Source organism: Manacus vitellinus, unplaced genomic scaffold (genome assembly GCF_001715985.3).
Source record: "Manacus vitellinus isolate BGI_N305 unplaced genomic scaffold, ASM171598v3 scaffold_5_pilon, whole genome shotgun sequence".
Classification (NCBI taxonomy): Eukaryota; Metazoa; Chordata; class Aves; order Passeriformes; family Pipridae; genus Manacus; species Manacus vitellinus.
In genome coordinates this window covers 41,667,061-41,694,395 of record NW_021940682.1, presented here as the reverse complement: position 1 = coordinate 41,694,395, position 27,335 = coordinate 41,667,061, and the positions used below count along the sequence as shown (strand labels likewise).

Genomic DNA, 27,335 nt, shown 5'->3' with positions numbered 1-27,335 from the left:
TTATTAGCTTAAGTACTTTTTAGTCTTTTCAGAAATAACTAATATAGAAAATGAATAACAGAATAAAACTCAATATTTTGGTTAACTTTAATAAGGAAATGTCCTAAGTGTTATCTAAGAGAGAAAAGTGCTTATGGAGTTCAGAAGAACTGAAGGACTGAGATCCAACAGGAAACATAAACTGTGACACAGGAGTTTGTCTCTGATGAATATACAAAAGTATCACATCATGAAGCAATCTATTAGGTAGCTGAGTCTGACAACGACCTCATTAGAATATTAACAGTAATAATTTCATAGTATCTTACCATGAACCAGTGACTCTTAGGTCAGGTTTGTACCACAACATTTAAGCATCTTACTGATATGTCTGCTTGCCCTGAGCACTTTTTATAGGCAACAGAAGACACTGTACAAATCCACGGACTAGTCCCATCCTTGCAAAACCAGCATAGTCTACATATATTATAGCGCAGACACAGGTTAGACTGCCTCTGCTTCTAACAGGGGCATCTAAAGTTAAATGCCTTAGATTAGGCAAGATGAATCAGGACTTTTTGATAGTTCATTTGAAAGGCCACAGCCTGGGTGATAGTAGCAGAAAAACTGTCCTGTGTGTCATATGTCACTCTCAAGCAATAGAAGATTCACACCAGCTTGTAGCCAGTCCCTGCTCCCACTCTCACAACACAGTTCAAAGTAGCAGTTTCTTCAATACGCTGCTGCTTTCCCCAGACACACTTCCACCAGCAATTTTGGGAGACTGCCAACACACAGCATATATTTAAGTACCTTCCATTTACTGAAATGTCACCTCCTTCATTAGACACAGGTGAGTGTCTCTGTCCTTTCACTGACTTTCTATGTCACATGCCAATTCCCAATTTTTTTTTTTTTTGTTCAAGATTATGGAAATTCTGTATTTTGTTTTCTCAATCTGTTACTAGTCTACAGGTTTGGTATCAGAATACAAAGTGCTACCTAGGGATGAAGTAAATTTACTGTTTTCTTTAGAAATCACAGAATCTTCTCTTCATGTAGTGATAAGACAAGGGGTAATATCTTTAAACTGAAAGAGGGGAGATTTAGATCTAGGTAGAAACTCTACTGTAAGGCTGGTGAACCACTGGAACAGGTTGTCCAGAGAGGATGTGGATGCCCCATCCTTGGAAGTGTTCAAGGAGAAGTTTAATGGGGCTTTGAGCAACCTGGTCTAGTGGAAGGTGTCCTTGCCCATGCTGGGGCATTGGAACTAGAAGATCTTCAAGGTGCATTCCAACAAAAACAATTCTATGATTTGGCCACTGCTCAGGCATTCACCAAAATGGACAATACAGATGAAATCCTCCCAACTTGTCACCTTGAGAGCATAACCAAGCAACAAATTTTCCAAACTACAAATATTACAGATAATAAACCAGAGCTTGTTTTGATAATTACAGCAAAATGATCTGCCTCTAAAGGGAACCACATCCAGCACTGGTAAAGCATATGATACTCATGAGTTAACTTAGTGGAACACACAGCTTGATGCAGTCACATACAGTGAAATCACTGAAGGAGCAATAAAGATGGATCTTCTTTTCACAGAAAAATGGAACTAGAAAGACACAATTTCAGTAAAAGGTTTACTAAAATAGAGCTAGAAAACATATGTAATTTTAAAAAAGTTTCAAACTTCTAATGCAAAAAGCATTAGAAATGCTTTCTTTTATAATTTTAATAACAATGTCTGATTTGTCAAAATAACAGTAAAAACTCTATAAATATCTGTTGAGGGATTATTCCAATAGATGAAAAATTCCAGTGAAGAAATTGCACAGAATATAGAACTGTCATCATGCATTCGCATGTAAAAGGATGTTTAAAACTGACAGGCACATAAACAGAAAATACATGCTAGAAAATTAGTCATTTTAAAGCATGGATCTTTAAATAAAGCTGGCAGAGCACCTTCGTTTTAGCTAACTCATTCTCAAGAGGAATCACAAAAATGGAGCAGCACTTAGTAAGGTATTTTCTTCAGTCTTGTATACAGATGATAGTTTGATTATTACACTGTTTGAACGTAACTTCATTAACTTACCTTAAAATGTTGATATTTCTTGAATAATGCATTTTATTTAAGGATGTCACTATATATTTATAGAAATATTTATAGAAGTATTATTTATCTTTTCAAAAGATGATCAGAACTATGTTTTACTAGATATTGGAGACTGCTTGTCAGAAAAAAACCCATATATAGCATGTCCAGGACTACAAAACAGAATGCATATTTTTAAAATTCTTATGATGCAACATCTATAGGGAAATGTAGAGGTCTAATAGGTCTACAAGGGATGTTTTGGATACACGACTCCTTTCAGTCAGAAACAGCAGCAGCACATTTCAAGCCAAGTGCTGTATGAAACAACACCCCAAGTCTGAATTAATGCAAACCACACAAAATGCATATTGCTAAAAAAAAAAAAGCAGTTCTGACAAGCAGATAGGAAAAAAAGAAAATATTACAACACTTCTTACACTGAAAATGTTGATTGCTTTGAAAAGACGTAAAAGTGGAGTTTAATGCATTTCATTTAAACGCTGCGATGTCCAGGGTCATGTCCCATCTCCCCTTTCCCCATTGAATGAGGAGAATCTGGACAAGGACTGAAACCACATCTGGGACCTGCACTGAAGGGTCTCACTTGTCAGGAGTGGTGGCTCACCAGCAGGTTCCACAAACTCAGTCGTTTCTCTCAACTATTCCACTTTGGATCAATACCGGTACTCTATGCTCTGGGTTAGCAAGTGCCAGTGGCTTCCGCAGCTGCAGGAGCAGCCTGACAGCTGGTTCTTCCTCCTGCTTTCAGGCTGACAGGGGAGGAATTTGAATCCCTTACCCCCTATAACTCAGAGAGCAAACAGCGCCCTAATATGGAGAAGTGGGTAGAAACATGACTCCATTAGTTTTGAAAGCAGTAAGTTTTTAAGTCCTTATGTCTTTTAAATCTGTTCAAAATTTTTTAATGAAAGTGTCTAGCATTTAATAAGGCAGTACATAACAAAGCTCTGTGAACACAGTTTCCTTGAAAATTATAGATTCATAAGAATTTGTTTTTATTTGTCTCTCTAAACACAAAATCAATTAGAGACAAAGCTTGGAGCCTATGAAAATTCAGTATTACTTACATCATAGTGTAAATTTGAGGTCAGAACCTTCAGCAACATTTGAGACACAGACTTTTGTTTAAAAGTATTTTCTGTACAAACCTCTATTTTCCTCTCACTTTTATTTAGTTTTAGAAACTACACAGAGATTATCTTAATAGAATTCAGATACTTATTCGAAAAGTAATAGATGTAGCTCCTTTGTCATACTATTTGGATTACTCATAACAAAACATCACAAAAAATGTTCATTAAATATACATATAGGCATAATTGTTGTAACCACTGAATTGGAATCTAATCTGAACTCATTTCATTAAAAGAAATAAACTGAAATAAAAGTATTTCTTAGTAAAAAATTGCTATGCAAATTGCAGAACAAGAAGAAGATGGCTTTGCAAGTGAGCTACCCCATCCTTCTCTTCAAAAGCAGAATAGCCAGTTTTGTTTCTGACTGACATTTGTCTAAACCAGTTTTACAAAATTTAACCAAGGAGGATTCCACACCACCTCCTACTCCAGCCTATTCCAGCACTTTCTTATTTTGCTTATTTCCCAAAATTATAGGGCATTTAACACAAACATCCTTTGCATCAATTAAAGACAATTATTATCTGTAGGCATGTACTTAGAAGTATAAAAATCTGAAAATTTTTTGCAAATATATGATTAATGATGAAAAAATAATGCCATTTACTGACAAAATAAGTATTTTGGAATGGAATGGCTAAAACATATGCTTTTCACTACTACCATCTTACTGAATTCTTGCCATTGTAATTAAAAATCTATCAGTATTTTTCACTCTTGACTACACCTTACAAACATAAGAAAATTCACATTTGTACCCAAACACCTGGCCCAACTCTGAAATCTCACTGATCTAAACTCAGTTCTGCCAGTAGTTTGCCAGGTTTGACAGTAAAAACAACTGCCCCTAGAACCACCCTCAGGAATGAGAGTTGTTTCAAGACCTAGGCTTACTAAAGCCCAGATGTATTAATTTAAATACTGCATGACCCAGAATATTAACCTTTTGACAAAAGACAGTACTACAGTTCACATATATACAGTGTTTACAGTACTCTTAATGAAAAAATCATATACCACCTTCTGTGTTTTACAACAGCTTCTACAGCTCTTCAAGTCTATAAGAAGACACTGAGACTTGCCTTTAAATTAAAAGCAATAACTGGAAAATTATTTTCCATCTGGATGTGCAAGTAAGTTCAAAACTACAGTGTTTCATAAAACAAGACTTGAAATATATATAAGGTTTGCAGGTCCTACAGCAATGTTTTGCTCTTGCCCAAATATGCAGAAAACCAATCCCTTTCTGAAATATAAAACATGGGCACTAATCATAGCATGGAAGGAACTTCTGGGATTCACAATTAAGCAATTCCGAAGGCTTAAAAATACTGCTTAGGAGGTATCCAGATAATTTTTTTCTTAAAATAAAATTTTTACAATGTGTATTTATAAGAGTATTAGTGAACGAAATTTCAAAATTAAAGTTTTGCCTTATGGTGAACCTGATTTTGACATTATGCAACTCTTGAAAAACTAATATGAAGGATTTTGTTTGGAAAATGTATGAATGTTTCAACTTCCTCAAAATCTTTTTCTGATACAAAATTATTATGACAAATTTCAAAGCATTTTAGTACTAAAAAGTCACAATTAAAATGTTGTAAATGGAATACTTAATAAAGCTCTAAAGAAACTGGTAAAGAAAACTCAACCTTGTGTCCTCTGAAGAGTTTTTTAAACTATGGGCAATCAGACTTAGTTACAAGTCACAACAATGACTAGAAAAAAAATATTTACAGAGACGAAAAGGAGGGATGTGAATAATTGACTCAATTAACAGAGCAGTTAAGGATTATTACTAACTTGGGTATCTTTATTTTCTCTACAAACTTTATGAACACTATATAAATATCAAACAGTGGCAACAAACAGAAGGAAATTAGAGCAGGGTTTACACATGGAAGGAGAACATGGACAGGACACCCAGGTAATAGAGAAGAGGACACTCTGTTGGCATCTTCTTGTTTATAGAGTTGCTGAAGAGGTTTAAGTTGACTATTTACCTTTTCTTTGGAAAGGAACAAAGCTTTAGGGGCTTCTTAAAAAAGTGTATATACACATCTAACTGTCTCTATCTGTTTCCAGTCAGCAGTGATGACCCAGTTATTATTGGGAATTTCTGAACAGCAAACCCACTAAAGTAGTTAAAGCCACACCCTTGCTAAGTTTTGCCCAATCTAAGACATTCTAAAGCAATTTTTTAAATGAATGAGTTTTAAACAAAACCAAAGTGTATCTCCCAATTTAGGATTCAAAGGCACTGAGAAATGAACAATTATATTCTCTCCATTAATTTGTAGGTAACAGCAAAATGCGTGGGTTTTGAAAATGAACCTGGTGGGAGACCTGAGTGCACAGGTCTTTGAAAAAGACGCATCTGCACAACCCTCAACTTACTCCAACCATCTAGACTTCACTGTCCCAGGAACAATAAAAGGAAGGAGATTTCAGGCTGAATAAAATATATATTTTCAGTAATATATTATGTGGAAATGGACTGAATTCTTTATTAAGTGCCTAACATTTCTTTGTCTTTTATACATTGAGGATGTAAAGACAATTATGAGGAATCACAAGAATGTAACAAAATATTTATGACTGCAGGTATCTTTGTTATTTCAGTATCTCTACAAAATCCTCAGTTTTTTACTATGGAGCACAAACACCTCTAGACTTTTGGAAACATGATAGTGTAATGTAGAAAAGAAACTGAAATTCCTAGAAGCTTATATCATATATGAAGTACATAAATGCTATATCTTCTTGGCCAAACAGATTAGTAGTCTGGATTTGTGAGCATCTGGCTTTTTAATATCTTAAACCATTTTACAGCAAGTTTTTCACATTGTATAACCTCTGAGCATGCTTCACCACACTTTCTATAACATAATTTTCACAAAGCCCTTTCTACTGTATTTCAAAGTCCTTTTGTAACATACTGAAATGTCAAATGATGAGCTATATTTAAGCCCCAACATGGCAGTTAGACATATATTTATTTATATATGCATATTTTATATATATTATATTATATATATACACTGAATGCTAAACATGCTACATATTCTAGTAAAGAACCCCCAAAGTCTGAAATATATAAACACATTCTTTAATTTTTGTCTGTCTCTCCAGTTCAAAGACAACTGGAAGAGCCACATAAATAATAAAAATAGGAAATAAAACACACTTAAACTATCCATTATCAAGGGAATATTGTTTTAACAAGATCTATGGAATCACATTATCATTCTATTAATTCAATAATCTTGATATTGTTACAAGACTGAGACAGTTATCAAAGCAGGAGATCATTCTAGTACATAAGGATCACATCATTTAATGAGACAGAGATTTGACATAAACTACAGTGCTGGCACACTAGGTCCAACAAAATAATTGGTATTTGATAAGCATGTAGATAAGGTTGGATTTGAAACTGTTATCATTATAGTGCTGATTTTGTGAAATTCCTCACCAATTGATCTGTGTAGGCATGTACTTACGAGTATAAAAATCTGAAAATGTTTTGCAAAGATACGATTAATGATGAAAAAATAATGCCATTTTGTAGATGCCATCTTTGTAGATCAATTGGCTGTTGTAGCCAAGTGGGTGTCAGTCTCTTCTCCCAGGCAACCAGCAGTAGGACAAGAGGGCACAGTCTCAAGCTGAGCCAGGGGAGGTTTAGGTTGAATATTAAGAAAAAAATTTTTACAGAGAGAGTAACCAGACATTGGAATGGGCTGCCCAGGGAGGTGGTGGATTCACCATCCTTGGAGGTTTTTAAGATGAGACTGGATCTGTCATGGTCCAGTAACCACAGCAGTGTTGGAGCAAGGGCTGGACTAGATGATCTCGGAGTCTTTTCCAACCTGCTTGATTGTATGATTCTACGATTTATTTTATACTCACACACATTCAAAAGCTATGTATACTTCCTATTGACAGTGGTTTCAAAGCTCGTTCATTAACTCAGCCTTGCAATGCCAAATGTAAGAACACCTTCTCTTCTTTCGAAATTAAATGAGTATTTACGGTAAATATTATAAAACATTGGTCCTCAGGGTTTGCACAGGTTTTTAACTAAACCTGTTTCCTCAGAGAAATTTTAGGAATTATTCTTCATGATTCAGTATATTCCTCGGTGTCATTGGTAGTCGAGACAACATTTCTTACACCCTTTTGTTCATTCCTATAGTTTTAGTCGAAATTAATAGATTCTAGGCATGCAATCGCTTTTACTATTTGGTTTCTGTGTGCAGCTGATAACAGTGCCCACCACCCTCCTACATGGCACAATGAAGTTTGAGACACACAGAAATTCAAGATAATCACAAACTGGTTTCAGTACACATACTTCTGCTCTCACAGCTTCCAGACTCTGCTGTATATGATTTCGTCTCACATTTATTATGGAGATATTAACATAACCACATAGTTGAAAGAAGATCTGAACTCTAATGACTTTTAAGCTGACTAACACATCAAGACTGCCCCTTATTGATCTTTGAATGACATGTTTGTAAGATGGATGGATGGAGGCACTTCCACTATTGCTGGTTTTAGCCTTAACTGCTGCATAGGTGTTACCTTGTATTTCATACAGTGCATGACAGATACATCCTATGAAACCACATGAAGAGAACAGGCTGCATTTGAACAACCATGTCTTTAGCTAGCTGAGGTCATTAAGAAGCTACTATTGTAGGTACAGGGCTACAATGCAACTATTTACATGTAAATAAAAACTTGGAATTTTAGGTATGTCTTCATGTTACGTACATATTTATGTATATAAGCAAATAGAAGATGGAGGAGTGGCATGGTGATTTAACAGACCAAGGATGCTACTTTGTTCAGAAATGGTCAAATGTTCAGACAAAGGCCAGCTCAGGACTAAATAGCGAAGAATATCTAAGTCCAGGTATCTTTTCTAAGTTTCTACTAAATGCTAGCTTCTTCAGCCTATCAGCATACAGGAAAGGATTTTCTGAATGAATAACCCTATTTCTATTTTCTTCTGTTTGTCTCACCATTACAACAACATGACAATTGTTGAAAAAAACCCTGACTTTAAAAGAATCTGCTGTATGTGGTATTCTTCAGAAACCAATAAATAGTGGGCAGATGCCCTTAATTCCTTAACTTATACTTCTGGAAGTTGTTACACAGGCAGTACATATGAAGTGTAGCCTTTTCCAGCTCCAACTCCAGCTCCAGCCCCAGATTTATACAATAGTTAGTGAATGCAGAGTGAAATTTGGGAACGGATTACCACAATCTGACAGGAAGCAGAACTGAAATGATAAAGCTGATTGAAGAAGGCAAACTTTTTCTTAGAAAAATACTTCCTGAATTATAGCTTTCATCCTTAACACTAACCAAAACAAGAATACATGGCCAAAATCCTTTTGTACTACTACTCTCTTTGCAGATTAATCCTGGCTAATAATGAAAACTACCATAAATCTAGCTGCAGGTAAAATAAAGTCTGCATGGCAATCATACTGGCATTTCAAAAGCACAGGATGAGTCTGATACTGTGACATTTAAAAGGCAAGAACTCCCACTTAGTTGCTTTACTGGTAATTTGTGTCCATCATGCTACTTGGCACACAACAGTAGTGTTGTCAGGAATACTGTCTACATCCTGAGTAAAAAACAAAACTCCAAAAGTGCATGTGAGGGACAGAAACTATAGAAATGAGGAAAAAATTCACTTACATTTATCCAAGATGGCTGTCGCTATTACTGTTGAAACTCTGCTATGGGCTGAGGTCACAAGACCCTGTAAGCTAAAATAGAGAAGCTTCAGCTGAGGGTAACTGAAGCTGCAGCACGTTAAAATACATTTTAAAGTTATTGGTAATGACTGGAGTTTCAATTTCTTGATCTATTTTTCCCAAGGCACAAAAAGTGACTTCTACTTTTTGGTCATTTTTCAAACCTAAAGGGAAGATACTTTCAGTATTCTCCTCTACCTTGTTATAAGTGTGTATGTATGTTATATACCTAACATGATATGATAGTATGATGGTTCTATTGGCGTGAGTTTGGAGTTGCCACATTATTCACAAATGGAGAAACTATCCATGATTTATGTGTGATTTATGCAGATTCTCTGAAACAAAGCTAGAATAGAATCTTTATACAACAACACATCACCATGTATATAGGAAATATGAATTATATATAAAAAGCTAGCTTTAAAATCTTCAAAAATTTATTAAAATGCACCACAAAGCTATTTTTTCCTTCTATAAAGGTAATTTTTAAATTATGTACCACTGAGGAAGTCTGCTAACTTTTATATCTTTGAAAAACCAAAATAACTTTAAAATATTTTTGTATGCATATGAATACTGTAGTTTGAAAATCTATTGCATCTTAATGTCCCAGAACTTAAATCAAGTGTGTGATCTACTAGGCAGCTAAAATCTACTCTTAACCATGATACAAAGAATCTACTGTCGCTTCAGTAAGTGGCAAGACACTGAATTTGTCACTAATTTTTGATCGAACATTCTCTCTTCTGGCCCACAAATCACAGTGCTTTTCAAAAAAGAACTGACATACAACATTAGAAAAAAAAAAAGCGCAGAAAATAATATCTCAGGAAATTATTATTAGTGTTAACAGCAGAGATTTGGAATAAGAGAAAGAAAGAAACCAGTAAATTTCAGTTGAGAAAAGTGCATGATGAACAACCCTGCAGTTTATTACCTGTACTAAGATTGCACGTTAGCTGCCTGTGTATAAATACATTTGTGTATGTGCACATATAAAAAGACATATGCAATGTGCATAAAGAAATTTCTCGAGAACTTCATGAAGAGAAACATAAAGTTCTGGAGAACTTTATGGAGGAACTTATGGAGGCTTTTCCATATCTGAAATCAACAACAGCAACTCCAAGACTACAAGGAATGCAATGAATCTGAACTACAGAAATCTTGAAACAGCTGAGTAATAACAAAAGCAAATATATAATATATATTCGATTTATGTGAAAGAATGACAAGCTGACAAGAAATACAGTGAAGAACAGAATCTCTGCTTTCTGAGTAAACTTAAGAAAAAAGGAGTTCCCATCACATAATACAGATATTCACTGCATTTCTTGTGCAACCATAATGTGATTTATAATAGATGAGCATGTAACGGGTGAGAACTAAGAAACTACCAGGATACTACATCATTTTGATATATTCAAAAAAACAGTATGCACAATTAAAGCTAAGAAAACCACTGAAACAGTTAAACTTTAGAAACATTGTTATAAACTTAACTCTAGAAGTCATGATATACTCCTATTTAACAATGCAGTCAAATTTATAATTTCAAAGATAAGTAAAGAATACAATGCAATTCTATGAAAAATTATCATTCAAGATAGGCAAAATTTTCTAACAAAACGATGACTGCTGTATTTTAGATTTTTAATAGAAAAGGACAGCAAATGTTCAAATTATGAGATGGTGTTAAGAGAATGGGAGAAGTATTGGCTAAAGCATTTGTGATAGAAGACTAAATAATTCATCTTTACCAAACCCATTTCACTAGTTACATGACTAGTCTAAAGTTTCATGAATGCCTGTAAGGCCATGTAGAATGAGTATTTCCTAGCCTCAATGCTATAGGATAGAAGCCACATCACACACCCCAGAACAAAAAATCCCAACTGGAACTAGTTACTTGCCTTCAATATTATAGACACTAAGAAAAAAATAGCAAATTGAATCAGAATTAACTGTTCTCTCTGAGCAGAAAGACCTCCCTGATAGAATTCATGTAATCTTATCTAAATGTGTTTGACTACACAGAATGTAGTCTAAAATTCTCAGTGTTTAAAGTAAAGTCTGATTGACAACAAACCCAGTTCATTTCATAAGCAGTAATTTATTTAGAAGAAAAAAAAAGAAAGAAAAATATGAATGGTGACAAAAGGCTCTTGAGCCTGGACTGTTAAGGTGAAAGGCAGAGACAAGGTGTAACCTTCTATTTTCTGGTGAAATAAAGGCCCCTTCCAAGAGACCAATTATCTAACATTGACTCCTCCTTAGTATGCACCTGAAGTAGTCATTTGTATTTATGTTAAATAGATGTAAAAGCAGAATACTCTGTATTGACTTCACACATTCAGACAGCATCAGGTAGATGTGATGACCTAAAACTAATTCCAGGAAACAGCAAAAGTAAAACTGCCAACCACTTCAGTTTTTATTCTGGTATGGGAGGGTACCTAATGAAGAACACTGCTGAAATGCTCAATCATTTTGTTCTACCACCAGATGTATGGACATCCCTATAATACTCTGTAGCCTATCTAAACAAACCCACCACCAACCAAGCCTCAAATCTCCTTCTTTCCCTTCAATTTTGAAGAAAAAGTCTCCGGTGAAATAAAATTAATGAAAATAATACAGTCTACACATGCATGCACTAACAGAGAGAAATCAGCCAAAGAATCTTAGGTACTAGCATTCATATTAAAAAAACTACTGAAAAAAATCAGCATGATATTTCAGGAAGGTAGACAGTGAACTGACTATGATGGCAATACCTATTTAAGCAAAAGTTTCTTTTGACTAAAGTTTCAGAAGTTAAAAAAGTATGTAAAATCAGATGTAGACAAAATTAAACACAATTAATAGTAAAAGTATGGGTTTTTTTTTAAATAGCTTATTATAAACTTTTCTGATATTATATACCCTTCAACTTTACACAGTTGGTAAGATTAGATGTGACAGTAGCACAGACCTTTTTAGAGAAATATATATGACAAACTTAGGCAGCCAGTAAGGGAACAATCATAATTTTGATAATCAACTTCAGAACTGAATTGAATTTCCAGAAATTATTTGAATGAAAATTAGCTCACAGCTACATGGGGGTTGGTACATTTACTTTAAATTAATCAGGTGGATAAAAATAAAATGATAGAAAAAAATATACTATTATTTTGTAAATATTTACAGATTAATTCAAATTTATGAACTACGAAAATTAATCAGAAAACAGATTGACAGCACCTCACACAACTTGATGATCATAAATCCAGACAATGTATCAGATTTCATCAGAATAGAGGTCATGTTTTAAATGAAGGTAGAATTTGTAATGCATTATTCATCCATATGAAAATATTACAGGGTGGGATACCTTTTTTATAGTTTATTACCATAGCATATTACAAAATGCATTTGTAAAATAAATGTTTAACTGATGAGTCTATGACAAGTCGTTAGGAAGCATATTATAAGATGCAAATATTGTTAAAATACGTGTGCATGTTTAATGCATGAGTTACAGTCATCAGGCATGGTAAAAATTGTCATAAAATTTAACAAATGATAATAAGATATTTATAAATGGCATCTAAACATAACGTGTGCACAGAAAAGTAAATGGTAGTAAAATGAATTCTTGAATGAAGGCTCTTTTTTCCCTTCTCTTTTTACTCAGAACAAATCAAATTAGGTCACTTTTTTGGTCTGGATGCTAGTAAGCAATGTCCGAAATAAACTCTTCTCGCTAAGTTTCCAAGGCAGCCAGAAGCTTCAGCCTTCAGAAGATTTCCAGAATAAAATTATGGACAGAACTCCATTAGCTCAGCAGCACTGATTAGCTTCAACAACATCTTCACATTTTTTTCTTACGGAAAATTAAAACACACTGAGTAAATCTAAGTTATTACTTTTACAGAAAAATTTTCTGAGGAGGCAAACTCAGCCTATAGTTGATGAGTAGTTGTAGTTCTATATTATAATTCTTTGTCTACTCATCAGAAAAAAACAACTTCTACAGAGCAGGGAAGACACCCTTACCTTTCAAATTTTGTGCACTTGATTGCTGATCTATATAAACCTTGTACATGCTATTATAGTTTTTTTAATAATTCAATACCATACAGCAAAACATTGATCAGAGAAAAGGTAATTGTGTTTTTTGGTGTATCTGTAGAACATAAACAAAGAGCTCTCACCAGAATATTTTCCAGCTGATTACAGAAACAAATTTGTCTTCTTAAAAGAGAAATCTACATACATTTCATCTATGAGTCAGACTAAACAGCAGAGAAGATCCTGAAAATAATTTTCTTACTTCCAAAATTGTTAGATAATTGTCTAGGAAAATAGAAGAACAGATTAAGAGAGAGAGAGAGAAGGCAACTACAAGAAGATACCAGTCACGTCCTGCAAGATTTTGTGCAGAGATTTGCTGGTACGTGAAATCATTCATAATTACAATACAGAACTTTAATGATTTCACTGTAACTAAATAATGTTATAAATCTCGTTTAAATCTGCCAGCTTTCAGCTGCTGAACAAGATGATCTGCAGCTTCTGAAGCACAGTCAAAGAGCATTAGCTGGATCTGAGAAGTCTGATCCAGTGATAGGAATGTTGACATTGTTCTCTTAATTTTTCTCTGAAGTTTAACAAGATTGAATGCCTGGAAATAGGACCTAAATACATTCAAGAAAGAAATAAAGCACTAATTTTGACAGAATAAGCAAGGGGGAAAAAACGAACTCTGCATGTTTTAAAAAATAAACTTATTAATCCATAGATGAAGCATCTATTTCAAGCTTTTGAATACAAAGGGTTCTTGAGTCTCACATTCTGGGAGAATGTGAAAGGAAGATATCCTATCTTATCATCTCACCCTTCCCACCATTCATAATGCACCTGGAGTGGGCATTCAAAACATGGGATATTAGGACCTGACTCAGTATCAACAATTCTTATACTCCTCTAGACATAAACAATGTACTTAGAGGCCTGAATTTGGAGCTGATACAAAGATAAGCAAAGATAGACATTTCAGTTAGAGGACACAGTGCATGTGGTTTTACAAAGCTTACTCTATATCTATTTTACATGGAAGCACAAGTGACTACACACATCTGTGGTTAAGAAACATCCTTCTCATCTGTGGAACCCTATAAAACTTTCAGTTGCACATTATATATTTCCACACTGAAAGCTTTAGTGAAAACACTAAAACAAGGTTCCCTGATGCAGACACAGTCAACAGCAGTCCTGAGACCCCAAGGAAAACAAAACATATTCAACCCCAAGGTGCTCCTGCTACCTGCACATCATAGCTGGAGTAAACAGTGCATTAAGTGCCTCTGAACTTTCCCACTCAGGAAGGTATTCAGAGAATTTGCGGCTAGTCTCTTTTTCTTTAAAAGCCCTCACATGCAAGACCCTCCACAAATTATTTGTTTCTTCGGCTTTTCCAAACATAAAGGCAATGGCAAAGCACAAGAGGCTTTGAAGTCAACCCTGTGCCGATTCGATTCTTCTTGTGCGTGTTTCTTGTTTCCTAAAGATGTGACCATTCAGTAAAATGATTGAGCAGTTCTTGGAAAAGAGAGAGTGTCTCAAAGTTAAATTGAAGGTCAAGAAGACACTGCTCAGAAGTGTGAAGAATGCTGTGTAGGACACTCCCCCCAACCTTCCAAAAATAGAATCAGTCCCAGTTTTCTTGTGACACTGCTGGAACTGCTTAACTTCACTCGTAAAAGTGGACAACTTTCAAATCAATCCAACAGAGATATAAAAACCCAAAACACAAGAGACAACAAAAACAGAACACATAAAATTATCAAGATGTCCTAAAGTGACATCAGAAAAATTGAATATCATAAAAAAATTAGCAATAAGTTTCATATGTTGTTTATTCCTTCCAAGGGTTACATGACAAATCTTTAAAAGTCAATATATATTGCTGCTGACTTTTTAATAAAGAAAATGGTCTTACCATTGCACCTATTGTGCAATTACAAATGCAGGAAATCATTAATTAGAAACATACAGCAATGTTCCACATACATTTCTGTAGCCGACATTGCATCCTCCTTTGTTAAGCAGACATGGCAGAATGATTCAATAGAAACAAGGGAGGCAACAGTCTGCTGACTCATAGAGAATTTTAGTCAGTTGGACAAACTGAACAATATTTTCAGTTCTAAAGGACTATATATATTTACTGGAATTACTCTCAACCTAACAGACTTTAAAAACAGCTAACATCTGACAGTGACAGAATGTCTCTTTCAAGATCTAAAATACTCTTTTATTTTTATTTTTGATTTCCCACTTTGTCTTCTTTGTAATTAATTATTTGCAGAAGAAAAAATGGCTTTTTTCCTGAAGTACTTGGCAGTTTATGCTAGACACACATATCAGGGAAAGACCCACTACTCTAAACACGAATTATCTTTAGTTTCATGGTTTCATACTATAGTACACAAGGTGATGAAAGTCCAACTGAAAATGTGCAGCATCTGTCATAAATAAAAGAAAGAAACCGTAGCGTGTGTTCAGATTCACAGAATGGTACTGGCACTCTTTCTTCATCTTTCTTCTACCACTGTGGCATTTGGTTACTTACTATTCCACATTACTCCGGAAAGTCTGAAATTCATCTCTAATCTTTACAAGGCTAAGTAAGATTCTTGGTCACCTTTAAATTTTGACATATACAATATTCTTCAGTCCATTTTCCAGCTTATTACTAAATATATTAAACAACACAGTATAATGTCCAGGTCAGAGGTAGACAGAAACGTTAACCTTTTGCCATGTTGAAAATAGATGATATAATCCTACTCTTCTGTCTCTTAACTTGTTTCTAACTTACAATGGAACTTTTAACTTGCAACCAGAACCATTCAGTTTTCTTAAAAATGACTCATGAAGGACTATGTCAAAGGCTTTTTGAATGTCCTTTTGAATCATATCTCTTGGTCTCACCTTAAAAAAAAAAATTATTTTTGAGACATTTACAAATATTTCTTGTAGACTGAAAATACTGGAGTCTTCTTAATACATGCAATAGAGATGTGTGTGCTCTGCAGTTTCAGTAAACTTTGAGGCCATAGAAGAAGAGCATGATTTGTCCCCCTGAAAGGGCAGACTACCAGAAACTTACACCTAAATCAGCAATGCAGAAAAAAATTGTATTTTTTTCCTGTTAGAACAAAGAAATTCAATGTACATGGTAAATCACAGGAGTTGAAAGACTCGGAAGCGGTAGCAGCAGCAGTAACATGGGAATCGCTGCAACTGCATGAAAGCTCCCATGGTGCTGACCAGGACCATACTGCAGGCTTTGCACAGCCACTGAGCATTATGCAAGTCCATTGCACAGACATGACAGTCCCGTGCAAGACAAGAGATGACAGTGACAGACTGATAGGAAATTCCTATCATGATAGCAGGCAATGTATGTGTCTAAGTTCTCTATACATAAACTGGAGAAGTCTGAATGACTGACTCAGAGGAGGATAATGAGGTACTTCACAGTCATTACAGACAGCACAGGAGAAGGTACAATAGGGCTTATTTGAAAATCTAAAAGTAGGAGATTAATGGCTCTTTTTTTTCTACTTTATGAAGAGTAATGGGTATCATGAAGTCACATGGTGAAGGATAATAAAACGGAAAACAAACTGCCTGTATTTGATGCTTTGAAGGAGAACTGGGGAAAGAAGCAGAGACAGATGTTAGGAAAATAATCTGTGCAGAACAGTGGCAGCAATGAGACAAGGTGACATTTGCATGTGCTGAAAACAGGCCAGTTGTGGTAGCTGAAATTTGGAGAACCCTATTATGTGTTTGCACTGGTGGCCTATCTAGTTCCAGGGATGACCCTACCTAGGGAATGGCTAGTGCTGCTCTAGCATGAGCTGAAAACTTTAACAACTACTAATATACTGCTAAAACTGCTCATGATATAGCTATATAGGGTATAGACTATGTTAGTGTGTGCATACGTGTATATATGTTATTCTGCAGTTTTAGTTTGAAACTAAGTGCCTTATTATATGCTGCAAAATCAAAGACTTTTCCTTAAAGGTTTACTACTGTAGCCATGGATTCCTGTTTATAGTTGCTATTGTAAGTTGAAGAAAAAAATTTTTAATTTATAGGAGAAAAAGCAGTAGGTAGTCTTCAGATTAGCCTATAGTGATCTTCTAACAATAACATCCCAAATGCTCCTCCTTAATCAATTAATTAATTCACTAGTTTCCACAATTAAAAAGAAGAGAAAAACCAAACTAATGCACCAGACATTCAACCATAGATCACAATCTGAAAAGAAGAAAAAAAAATAATAAATAACTAGTAAACCTAGCTATAATTTAGCCAAAGGCATTTTTAGCCAAGGTTCTAATAATCAAAGTAATGTGGCTGTATACAAGACCAAAACAGTAACAAAATTTTCTTACTGGATACAGAAATAATCTTCAGACACTATAAATGGATAAAACTCACTGTTTGCTTGATATAAATTACATTGCCGACAATAAAGTGCATTTGAGAGAAAAGAAATCACTTTCCTATCAAGTGACAATTTTATTTGCAGCAGGAGGGAGAATGCCTCTGGAAAAGCACTCCATTGAATTTTTCGTTGTTGCAGTCTGTGCTGGAGCTGGTTGTTCAGAGTAACTATTCTCAAATACTGTACTGACACAAAATGAAATGCTGAAAGAAAGTTATGTACAGTGTGATATTCCTTACCTAAGATATATCGTGAGCTAACAGAGGTGACATTTGAAATATTGGACTAGGTCTTCCCGTACTTCCTGTACTTAAAAAGGCAGAATTACAAAAAAATCTGTGCTGATTTTGTCCACTGAATGGTTTGCTTGAGGGTTTTCTGCAAAAGTATTACCTAAGTTTACAGGACGAGAACACACATATTAAGTTTTTTGTAAGTATCTGTCCTCATGTCATATTGCAACTCACTTTAGCTGCAGGCTTCAAACAAGACACTTTCCCCTCTACGAGACTCAAAAAGCAGTGCTGGTTTGTAGGGGGAAAAAGGCACAAGGGACTGTGTATGAGAATGTATTCTAGAACTTCAGAAACCTCACCCTGTGATTTTTAAAATTTCCCTTTAAATATACTTAAATGATACTTCCTGAATTACAGCTTATTTGTGCTTTGTAACACAGACATTGAACGAGTTTATGTACATTTTTAATACATTTTCTGCAGTCCACAATGAGAATTCTCCTTTTCTAATGGAATTTCACCTTAAGAAAAAATTAACAAAACCAAAACTGTACAAAACAAAAACAAAACATGCAAAACTCTAATGAAGCTGCTTGTAACATTCAATGAAAATACAAGACAAGCATCTCCAGGCAAGCCTTCTACCAAATAATAATAAAAACTTCCATATTTTAAATGCTATTTTTAACCTCAGAGACATTGTTCACATTTTCTATTAAATTGCTATTTTTAGACAGTACTCTGTGTAGTATGATCCTCTTAATCCACAATTCATGACTGATAATCATTCTTTCCTTTGTACATTTCTAGGAATCTGCTGAAATGCTTGACTGCCTAAACTAGGGTAATTTCCTTTATGCAGTTGTAAATTAAATTTTGTAGAAGTGGAGAGTGATTTAAAAAAAAAGTCCTTTTAAGAAACTTAATACATCAAATAAAATTCAGGAGGTAGAGACACTCACAGCTCTGAAGGAACATAGGGAGGCAGAAAAAAACAAGAAGTGACAATTTTACAGTTACATCATATATGCTTTCCTCACCCAAGCTGACATATAATGTAGGATATTTTGTATAAACACAGAGCTCATGTTACTTTTATCTTGGAATACTTTCTCATGTCTTGAATATACCAATGAAGAACACTGACCGATTCATAAATATTTCCTCCTGCTTATCGGTCACTCTCCTCAGAAAGACACAAGTTGTTTACTTTATATTCTGTCAGTTCAAACTGTGCCAAAGTTACTAAGTCCAGTAAAATAAATAATACATTCCCCGGGAAAAACACATGACCAAAAAATAAATTTGAATAAAAGAAGATACAGAAATTAAAAAAAAAAGAAAGAAGAAAAAAATGTGACCTTACTATTGTGTTATTTAGCAAGCACTGAAAAGATAAAAAGATCAAAATTCGAGGCAATAACTTAAATAATGTAGTAACTATTTTAAATTAATAGTAATATTAGACAATGCATTTAAAGGAAGTTGCAATATATATGTAGAAAACTTGCTTTAAAAAGTACTTTTTAATCACTTAATAATTTACCCATAGAAGTCCTAACTCCACCAAATATTTTTACAGATAGGGAACATCAAATTTGCAGCAGCCATCAAAAGTCCTACAACTAATGATTTGGATTCTCTGACAAGCTGTCCAGATAAAAGTTCTGCTTTAGATGTTTTTCACACAAATTAAGGTTTTGAAATGAATATATAAAATTTCATTCCTAGTTTGATCTGTGCTTCACACATTTGTGTGGATGTTTATAAGAAGATCCAGGCACTAGATATGCTGAGACTGAAGTACTAAACCAACCAATACCAAACCCAAGCCATTGCTTATTCACCATGTAGATCCTGACTTTATTACCTGGTTGTTCTTGATAGAGCTGAATGAGATCTTTCAAAGAGATGACAATGATACCACCAAGGGCTGTAATTTGAGCTGCAGTTTTTCTTCAATACAAATGAAACCAGTCTCTATTTCACATCACATTACACAGAGAAAGCATATGAAGTCAGGCTAAGGACTTGTATTGATTGCATGTTTTCACATAGTTTTCTCCAAATACATATGGAGGACTGAAAACTCGTTATTCTTTAATTTCTACAATATTTTTGTAATCTGAACTCTCCCTTAAAGCACCTTGACAGTTAAAGAGCATATCATATTAAAAAAATAATTTATATTTAGACAGGAAAAAATGATAAATCACTCTATCGTATAATGGTATACTTTTCTAGCAGCAATATGTAAAACAAAAGTTAGGTAAGTGAATACTGAGTTCATTTATTTTCACATGGAAATTTCATCCAATTGTTAAACTGACTTCAGAGTTCCACACTGCCATTCAATCCAAAGAATTCCTTTCAACTTAATATAGATCCTGAAGGGCCAGCAGCTTGGAAAACTAATTGAGAAAGGCACAATGTTTGAAGAGCCTCTTTTCTACTTAACTGTAAAATAAGAAAAAATCCCCAAATTTAAAAAGGTCAGTCATTATTTTCATTTGAACAGCAGTGATAAATGTCCAAGATGGTTTGTTATAATTAAGCTTGTAAAGTGATTATTTAAAGCATTCATATGCCACTATAAGCACCTTAGATAAGTAACCTGAAAGAACAGTCAAGAAAGTACTTGATTTAGTATGAAGACTTTTGTAAATAAATTGAAAAACCCCTCCTTCAAGGATTCAGTTATAATCCCACAGATACAATAATTAAACACACTTCATGTGAAGTTGATCAGGCATCATATATGCACTGATATACAAGGTGGCTTTATACTCAAGCATTGTGCAAAAAACAATTATTTGCACTTAAATCATCTTCATGCATGAAGTAATGGAATTTCCATTTTACAGATGGGAAAACTGAGTCGGAGATTATGGATGGCTTGCTCAAAATGATTTGTCATATAGCAGAATTGGACAACAAAATTCAGAAGACAAATCCACTTGTTATACATTCAAAAAATTCTGTTCTGCGGGTAAACACACATGAATTACAGTGCCTAGACTAGAAACAATAAGCACCTTCAACTTCACTGAAACCTAAGGAGCTGTGGGCTCTTATTTCCATGTTAGGTCATGCCCTCTAGAAGTATATGAAGCAGAAAATTCTAAAGCAAAGCAAGCCATAAGAAATTCTGAGCACATTTACAAAGGGCAGGCACCTGTACTCTGGCCCTATTTGTGTATTATTCTTTCCATGAGTACAATATAACTGTACTGGTTTATACAATACTTGTAGCCAAAATAAAATGGTTCTATCTAAATTGCTACAACACCTGCAAGGTACAGATTAGGATCACAGACTGCTTGCCTGAGACTGAGTGCCTCATGCAATCTTGGCCTTTCCTAAGTGTAAGTGTGAACACAAAAGGGAGGGTAGAAGGAATGATAAAAATATCTTGTGATCACAACATATTTAAATAAAAATAATCTGCTCTAACTGAAATTTCATATCAGAAACCAGCAAACAGATTTCCATCTAAATTATTTTGTCAACAGCATAGTGGTATCCTTGCTAACCTTATTTGGCATCAGTGAATAATTAGATACACAGGGGTGTGACTCCAATTGAAGGTGTTGGCATCGTATCACTCTGTGAAAATATTAGCTATGAGGTTAACTCCAATTTTCTCTTCTTTAATTAAATGCACATGGTACTAATGAGGTAACCTACTGTTCCTTGATAACACTAATTAGCTAAGAGGAGAGCACACTCTCACACTGCAATTTAAACCTAAAAATAAGGTTGAAATATGCTAATTGCAGGCAATTTAAAACAGTACAAGTTGTAGAACTAGTCATAATAAGCAAAACCAACTGCTTTACAGCTCTGCAGCTGTAACTTTGGTTAAAATCAAAACACCCCACACAATTTTAGAAGCTTTTGGCAAAATATCCACCAGACTCCTCAAAAATTGTTACTTAATTCACAATATACAATATAAATGAAAAAAATAAAAAGAAAAAACCTACCATCTTTTTTGCGTATCTAGGAAAAGTTAAATATCGCCTGATAAATATGAACAAAATCTGGTTAAGTCTATGCAGAAAAATATCTTTTTTTAGCCTAGTTTGAAGCCATGAATTTTCCCAAACACTTTGGAGCTTCATCTGTAGAGGTGTTCAGCAGCTGCAGTTTACACTGATGCCAATGGAGTCCTGAGTGTTCAACTTGAATGAAAGTCTGGCCCCAAGATTAGAATTTAGAATGGGGGAAAAAAGTAGTAAGGAAACATGTTTTCTTTAGAACATTTTAAAGAACATATCTGTGATTCTATGTACAACTTCAAAGTTCCTCAAATAGCACCATTTGGTACTGTAACATCCCACATATTCTTTTAACATAATAGATGGTTCAGCTTAGCCAGTGAATTGGAGACAAAGTTGCATAGCACATTAATTTGCAACAGCAATTTTAAATTTCTTGCTTTAAAGCTCCAACTGTTGAGCAGAGAAAAGAAGATGGACAGTCTTTTGCTATACAAGCTACTTTGCTGACTAATGCGTGGAGTGACAGTGTTCTGAGCTTTGGCAGAGATAGATTGCCTTTTTTTTTAGTATTTTTTTTCTCCTTTATTGAAAGAGAGTAGCAATGCAAAGAAGATAAAAGGATTGCAAGACAGTGATCCTTTAATGAGACAGAAATTGGAGATCTTTACTGAATATAGGCACAGGAAAAGTCTTGAACTGAATGGAAATAGAACCTCCCACATGACCAAAATGATTAATCTTATTTTCTGATTTGCTAAAGAAAATAAAAAATAAGGAAAGTAAAAAGACATGTGTTGTCATTCCAGAAAGAAATAAAATCTGTATATATAGATATGAATGCATGCTGCACATCTTATAATCAGCAGACTTCCATAAGGCGTAATGAATTATAAATAAAAAGTATATAAGTTGTCTGACTTTACAATACATCTTTTGTTATAATTTTAAGTAATTACATATGCCTACAGTTCATTTTTCAGGTGTTGAAAATTTAATTCCCCTTTAGAATTGTTAGATCAATGCTGTAGTGTGATCCAGCTTCCTAATTCAAGTCAATAAAGCTATACTACACAAGGGTCCAAGAAATGTCCATTTCACATTTCCTAACACATTATTACAACTGATAGATTTTCCTCAAGGACCCCAGCTATGATATGCTACAAGAGGGCAAGAGTAATCAAAAGAGTTACTAATGTCTCTTTTGCTAGGTGATTCTTAGCAGTATCAGAGAATCTGCTTAGTAGAATTTATAGGTTACATGAATGGATGGACTATTTTCAGTTGCAGAGGAGAGCAAAAGACCCCTAGGTACCCTTGCCAGTCTAAGTTGGGCATCAGATTTATCCTGATTCCGACTCAGGGACTGATTTAATTCTTCATGTGTGAGCAAGACTAATTAAACGATAATACAGATGTTGAGGTAACTATCAGTATCTGTGCACCTCAACAAAGCAAACAATCATCCACTCCTGAAACCAGAACTCTCCATGAGAAAACCTACACGCTGTGGATGTAAACAGCAATGGTCCTGACTTAGGCAACTAAAATGATATAAATGGATGCAAACATACCCAAATCCAGTCCTACTTACTTACATGGTTAAAATCCGTATGGCCAAGGAAATTGCCGGTATTCCACATAAAAATGCTGCCTTAAATGTGTATTTACTAAAGATAATGAAGACTACTGAAGTAGTTGTTGATTGGTTTTTTTTAATAATACTTATTTAAAGGTAAAGAAATCCTTTTATTTGGTATCACTATATTTAACATCAAGTTCGCAGCTGCCTTTACAGAGAGGAACAGGGACACAAATATGCAGGTATTCTGCCTGTCCTATTTCAATAACTGAATTAACTTGTGCCATAATAGCAGAAGTTAGAGTGGCTATTTCGCTTGCTCACAGAAAGTTAGGAAACAAAATTAGAGTGCAAAGACATGTATATATATGGCTGCAATCCATCCACCTCTGGAACATCTTGTGGAAGAAAATCAAGGAATTGGAGCAGAAATAATCTCTTATTCCACTAATACTGCAAAAAAATTACTAGAAACTCATCTCTTAAAATCCCTTATTTATTTTCTGAAGCTTGCGGTCAGAAGAGCCATACAATGAACAAAATTATGTAAAAGTAACTACTAGTCCACAATAATTTTTAAAAAATTAAAACTTAAATAACTTCAAGTAAGTGTCAATTACACAGTGCAAGAAGCATTAAAAAGAGATTAATGTTACTGGAAGACACCTTTTTGTCTTTTTATTTGCTATATTTTGCTCAATTTTCAGGCTTTTTTTTTTCCTAACCTCAAAAGACTTCCCTCAGAAGTCAGTGAGAAATGTAATAGAGTCAAGAGAGCTTGGACCACGTTCCTACTGTTTTAAAGCAGTGATTTATAAGGGTGATAGAATCACACAGTTCTCCAATACACACAATCTTCTTTGTGTAACAACGTCCGAGTTGCCTCTTTATTTCTGAGACAGAAAGCATAACTATGGTGAGTTCTAAGTGACATTGGAAGGTATCCATATTGCACAGCATGAATAACATTTCTGCATGCAAACATCTCCAATGACAACTAGTCAAGTGGAAGTAAAACTTTTCTAAATGCAAAGATAATTAACCCCACAATAACATCCTACTGAAATGATGCATATAATTCAAATTGATTAGAAAAAGAGGTTGCCATTTTATCCGGTTGACAGTTGTACTTTAAAGTTATACAATCAGGCTAACCCTATAGAAAAGCTTTATCATCTTCAGCTTACATAATGAAATTCCTGCCAGTCTTTTCTTTCTTAAATAGTTTGTATTCCATTAAGAGTGTGCTAATAACTGAATGAAAGATTTTATAGGTAGCTAACAGGCTGTGAAGCAAACAGTTACCACTTAAGCACGTCGTAAATCACTGCAATTTTAAATAATTTGCTAAAGGATGACTTTACTGAGCATAAAGTCATTCCCCTTCTTGAAGAGTGCTTTAGAGAAAAATAACTCTAATGAAAGAGTTGTTTTCTTTAAATGTCCTGCTTACACCTTTTAGGTTGCTCTCATGAAGAGACCAGTTGAGCTTTGAGGATAGTGAATTGGAAGAAAACTGATGCCATTGGGTACTGCACTGAACTCAATAACTATAATTTTTTGCTTTCTTCCTGAAACATATCCAGAAAACAAAACAGGGTTTCCTTTTTTTTTTCTTGCAAATAAATAGGAAAGCCCATCTGAGCCACAGCCATAGGAAGCAGAAAAGCAGAAAGACCTTGTTCTAGTCTTGTTTTCCTGGTAGCCAGCTGTTGGCAGCTGGTGCCCTCAGCCTCTGCTTCCTGAGAATCAAGGATTTTCTCAACTGTTTGGCCCAGATTCCCAGTTAAAAGTATCCCACCCAGTGCATAAAGCTCAGTTTCAAATATCTGACATACCTCATTGGCAGCATATATAAAATTGTCCTGTATATATGTATATGTGTATGCAGACACATATAAAAACAAGTATCTAGTATTTTCTTTTAACAGAATATAAATTACTATGAATCAATACCATGTGCAAAAGATAAAAGGAAGAAAATACACTAACACTTAGACTCATAGTGCTTTGTGATTTTTATAACAGGTAACTTTTGTTAACTAGGTCTGTATTATAAGAAAATAAAAAGCTCCCATAATTTCTTAATTTTGGACATCCTTTGATACCAACTCCCTCTAATCCAAAAATAACATAAAGCTTAGGCAATCATTCAAAAATCTATGCATACTAGCAACATGAGGTAAATAATGTTTAAAAATATATATTTAACTCAGATACCCAGTTTATGATTGTTTAAATAGAGTAGGTCTTAGGAAGTAAAAAATCCTTTTTAAACACATTTTCTCTCCAATATATACTTCTTAGAGATTTAAAGTGAACAAGGCATAAAGTCTATAAAGGTTTTTAAATATAAAGTAAATGGTTGAAGATCAAAAGTTGTCCTACTAAAGGGTTACATGAAATAAAAAAATAACAACAAAGAAATATGAGTTCATTAGTTCTATGAATTAGATTTTAAAACTGCATCATAGATATATTTTTCTAAAGAAGACAAAGCAGATTATAATATGTTTATACAGTATATATAAAATAAATTGCTACACAAGAAAATGTCACATTTTAGAAATGTTTCACCATATGCTAGAAATTTCTTCTTTATAAGCTCATTATCCAGTAGTAGCTCTCAAGAATAAAGTTCATTTACATGTAAAATAAGAGTATGGTCTACTCTTTAAAGGCACAATGATAAACACACCAATTTCACAATTACATTAATATGAATATTTGCATAATCTGCCTTCTACACCTGTTCTTAATTTGAAGCAGCTGCAGAACAAATCACACCACATAATCTGAATATGCCACCGAGTCACATAAACACACCAATCCTTCTTATCAAGTTTTTGTTTTGTTCCATTTGCATGCTTATTTTGAATTTACATGAACCCATAGAAAAAAGCTTTTTGGTTGGACAATTTATATTCATTAGAGATAAAATAAAGTGGTTAAACTGCCTTTTTTTTTGTTTGCCTTTTTTTTTTACTCTTTTACTGTTTCCTGTAACAATGAGCATTTAATTTCCATGACTAGATGAACAACACATAGACACTCAATATTTTACAGCTTATTGCACTAGATACACCTCCAGTGAAGTGTGTTAAAAACATCTGCAGTCACCATATAGTACAATGAAAGTGTGCCAACAAAATTCTTACGCTCTAAGCAAAATAAGAAGGAATGGTCACCACTTCATTTTCTTTCAAAATCACTACTTTCCACTTTTTGGAAAACTCTGAACTTTGTGCCAGCAGCATGAGAGGAACAACATAACCACAGTTGACTGATAACTCAAACTGACAGTTCACACACTAATGACACATTCTTCCTACATGTATGCTGCTCCTTTTTTGATATACAAACAAGAAATAATTGAGTAACTTAATACATTGACTCTCTTCCTATACATTCTGGCTGTCATTAGGCCCCATTCTGTAATGTTAAACTCATTCAAACAGAAAGAAAGATGACGGAAAGGCAGCACATGTGGGAAATAACTGAATACATCACATATGCCTGATACAGAGATGATTGTGAAGGATAACACCAAATGCAAAATGCTAAATACTAATACTAATTCTAAATTCTTTTTCAGTGAATAATAAGCAGCACAGACACAGAACCCAATGCTCTTCTTTCCACAGCCTCCTCAGGAAAAATAACCTGTTACAGAGCCTGTGTTGCTAATGAGGGTGTTGTCTACAACCTCTAAACTGATGGTTTTGCTGAAAGGAGAGAAGACTCTTCTGTGTTTTAGAACAAATATTTAGGATGGATATGCTTTTGACCTGGGATCCATGATCAAATACTCTGCTACACATAAAATTCATATCACCAAAATAAAGTCCAGTTATAAATTGTTGGGCCATGTTTGAACAATCTCAGCCATTCTGACACTGAATCATCACTCAGTCACAGGAGCTTTGTAATATAGGATATCAGCTCCTCTGTTGGCTATCAAAAAGTGTA

The 27,335-nt window shown here is 34.3% G+C and overlaps 1 protein-coding gene across 5 annotated transcripts in view; it reads right to left on the bottom strand.

Moving 5' to 3' along the window:
* FOXP2 (forkhead box P2) overlaps positions 1-27,335 on the bottom strand; it is a 344,924-nt gene that overhangs the window by 75,666 nt on the left and 241,923 nt on the right. Inside the window, exon 1 of one of the 5 annotated variants that reach the window (XM_018080574.1) lies at positions 8,974-9,004. The exons of the other annotated variants lie outside the window; for them this stretch is intronic. The gene's annotated coding sequence lies outside the window, so the exon portion shown is untranslated. Of the gene's footprint in view, positions 1-8,973; positions 9,005-27,335 lie in introns of those variants that run through there. 5 annotated transcript variants of the gene reach the window in all.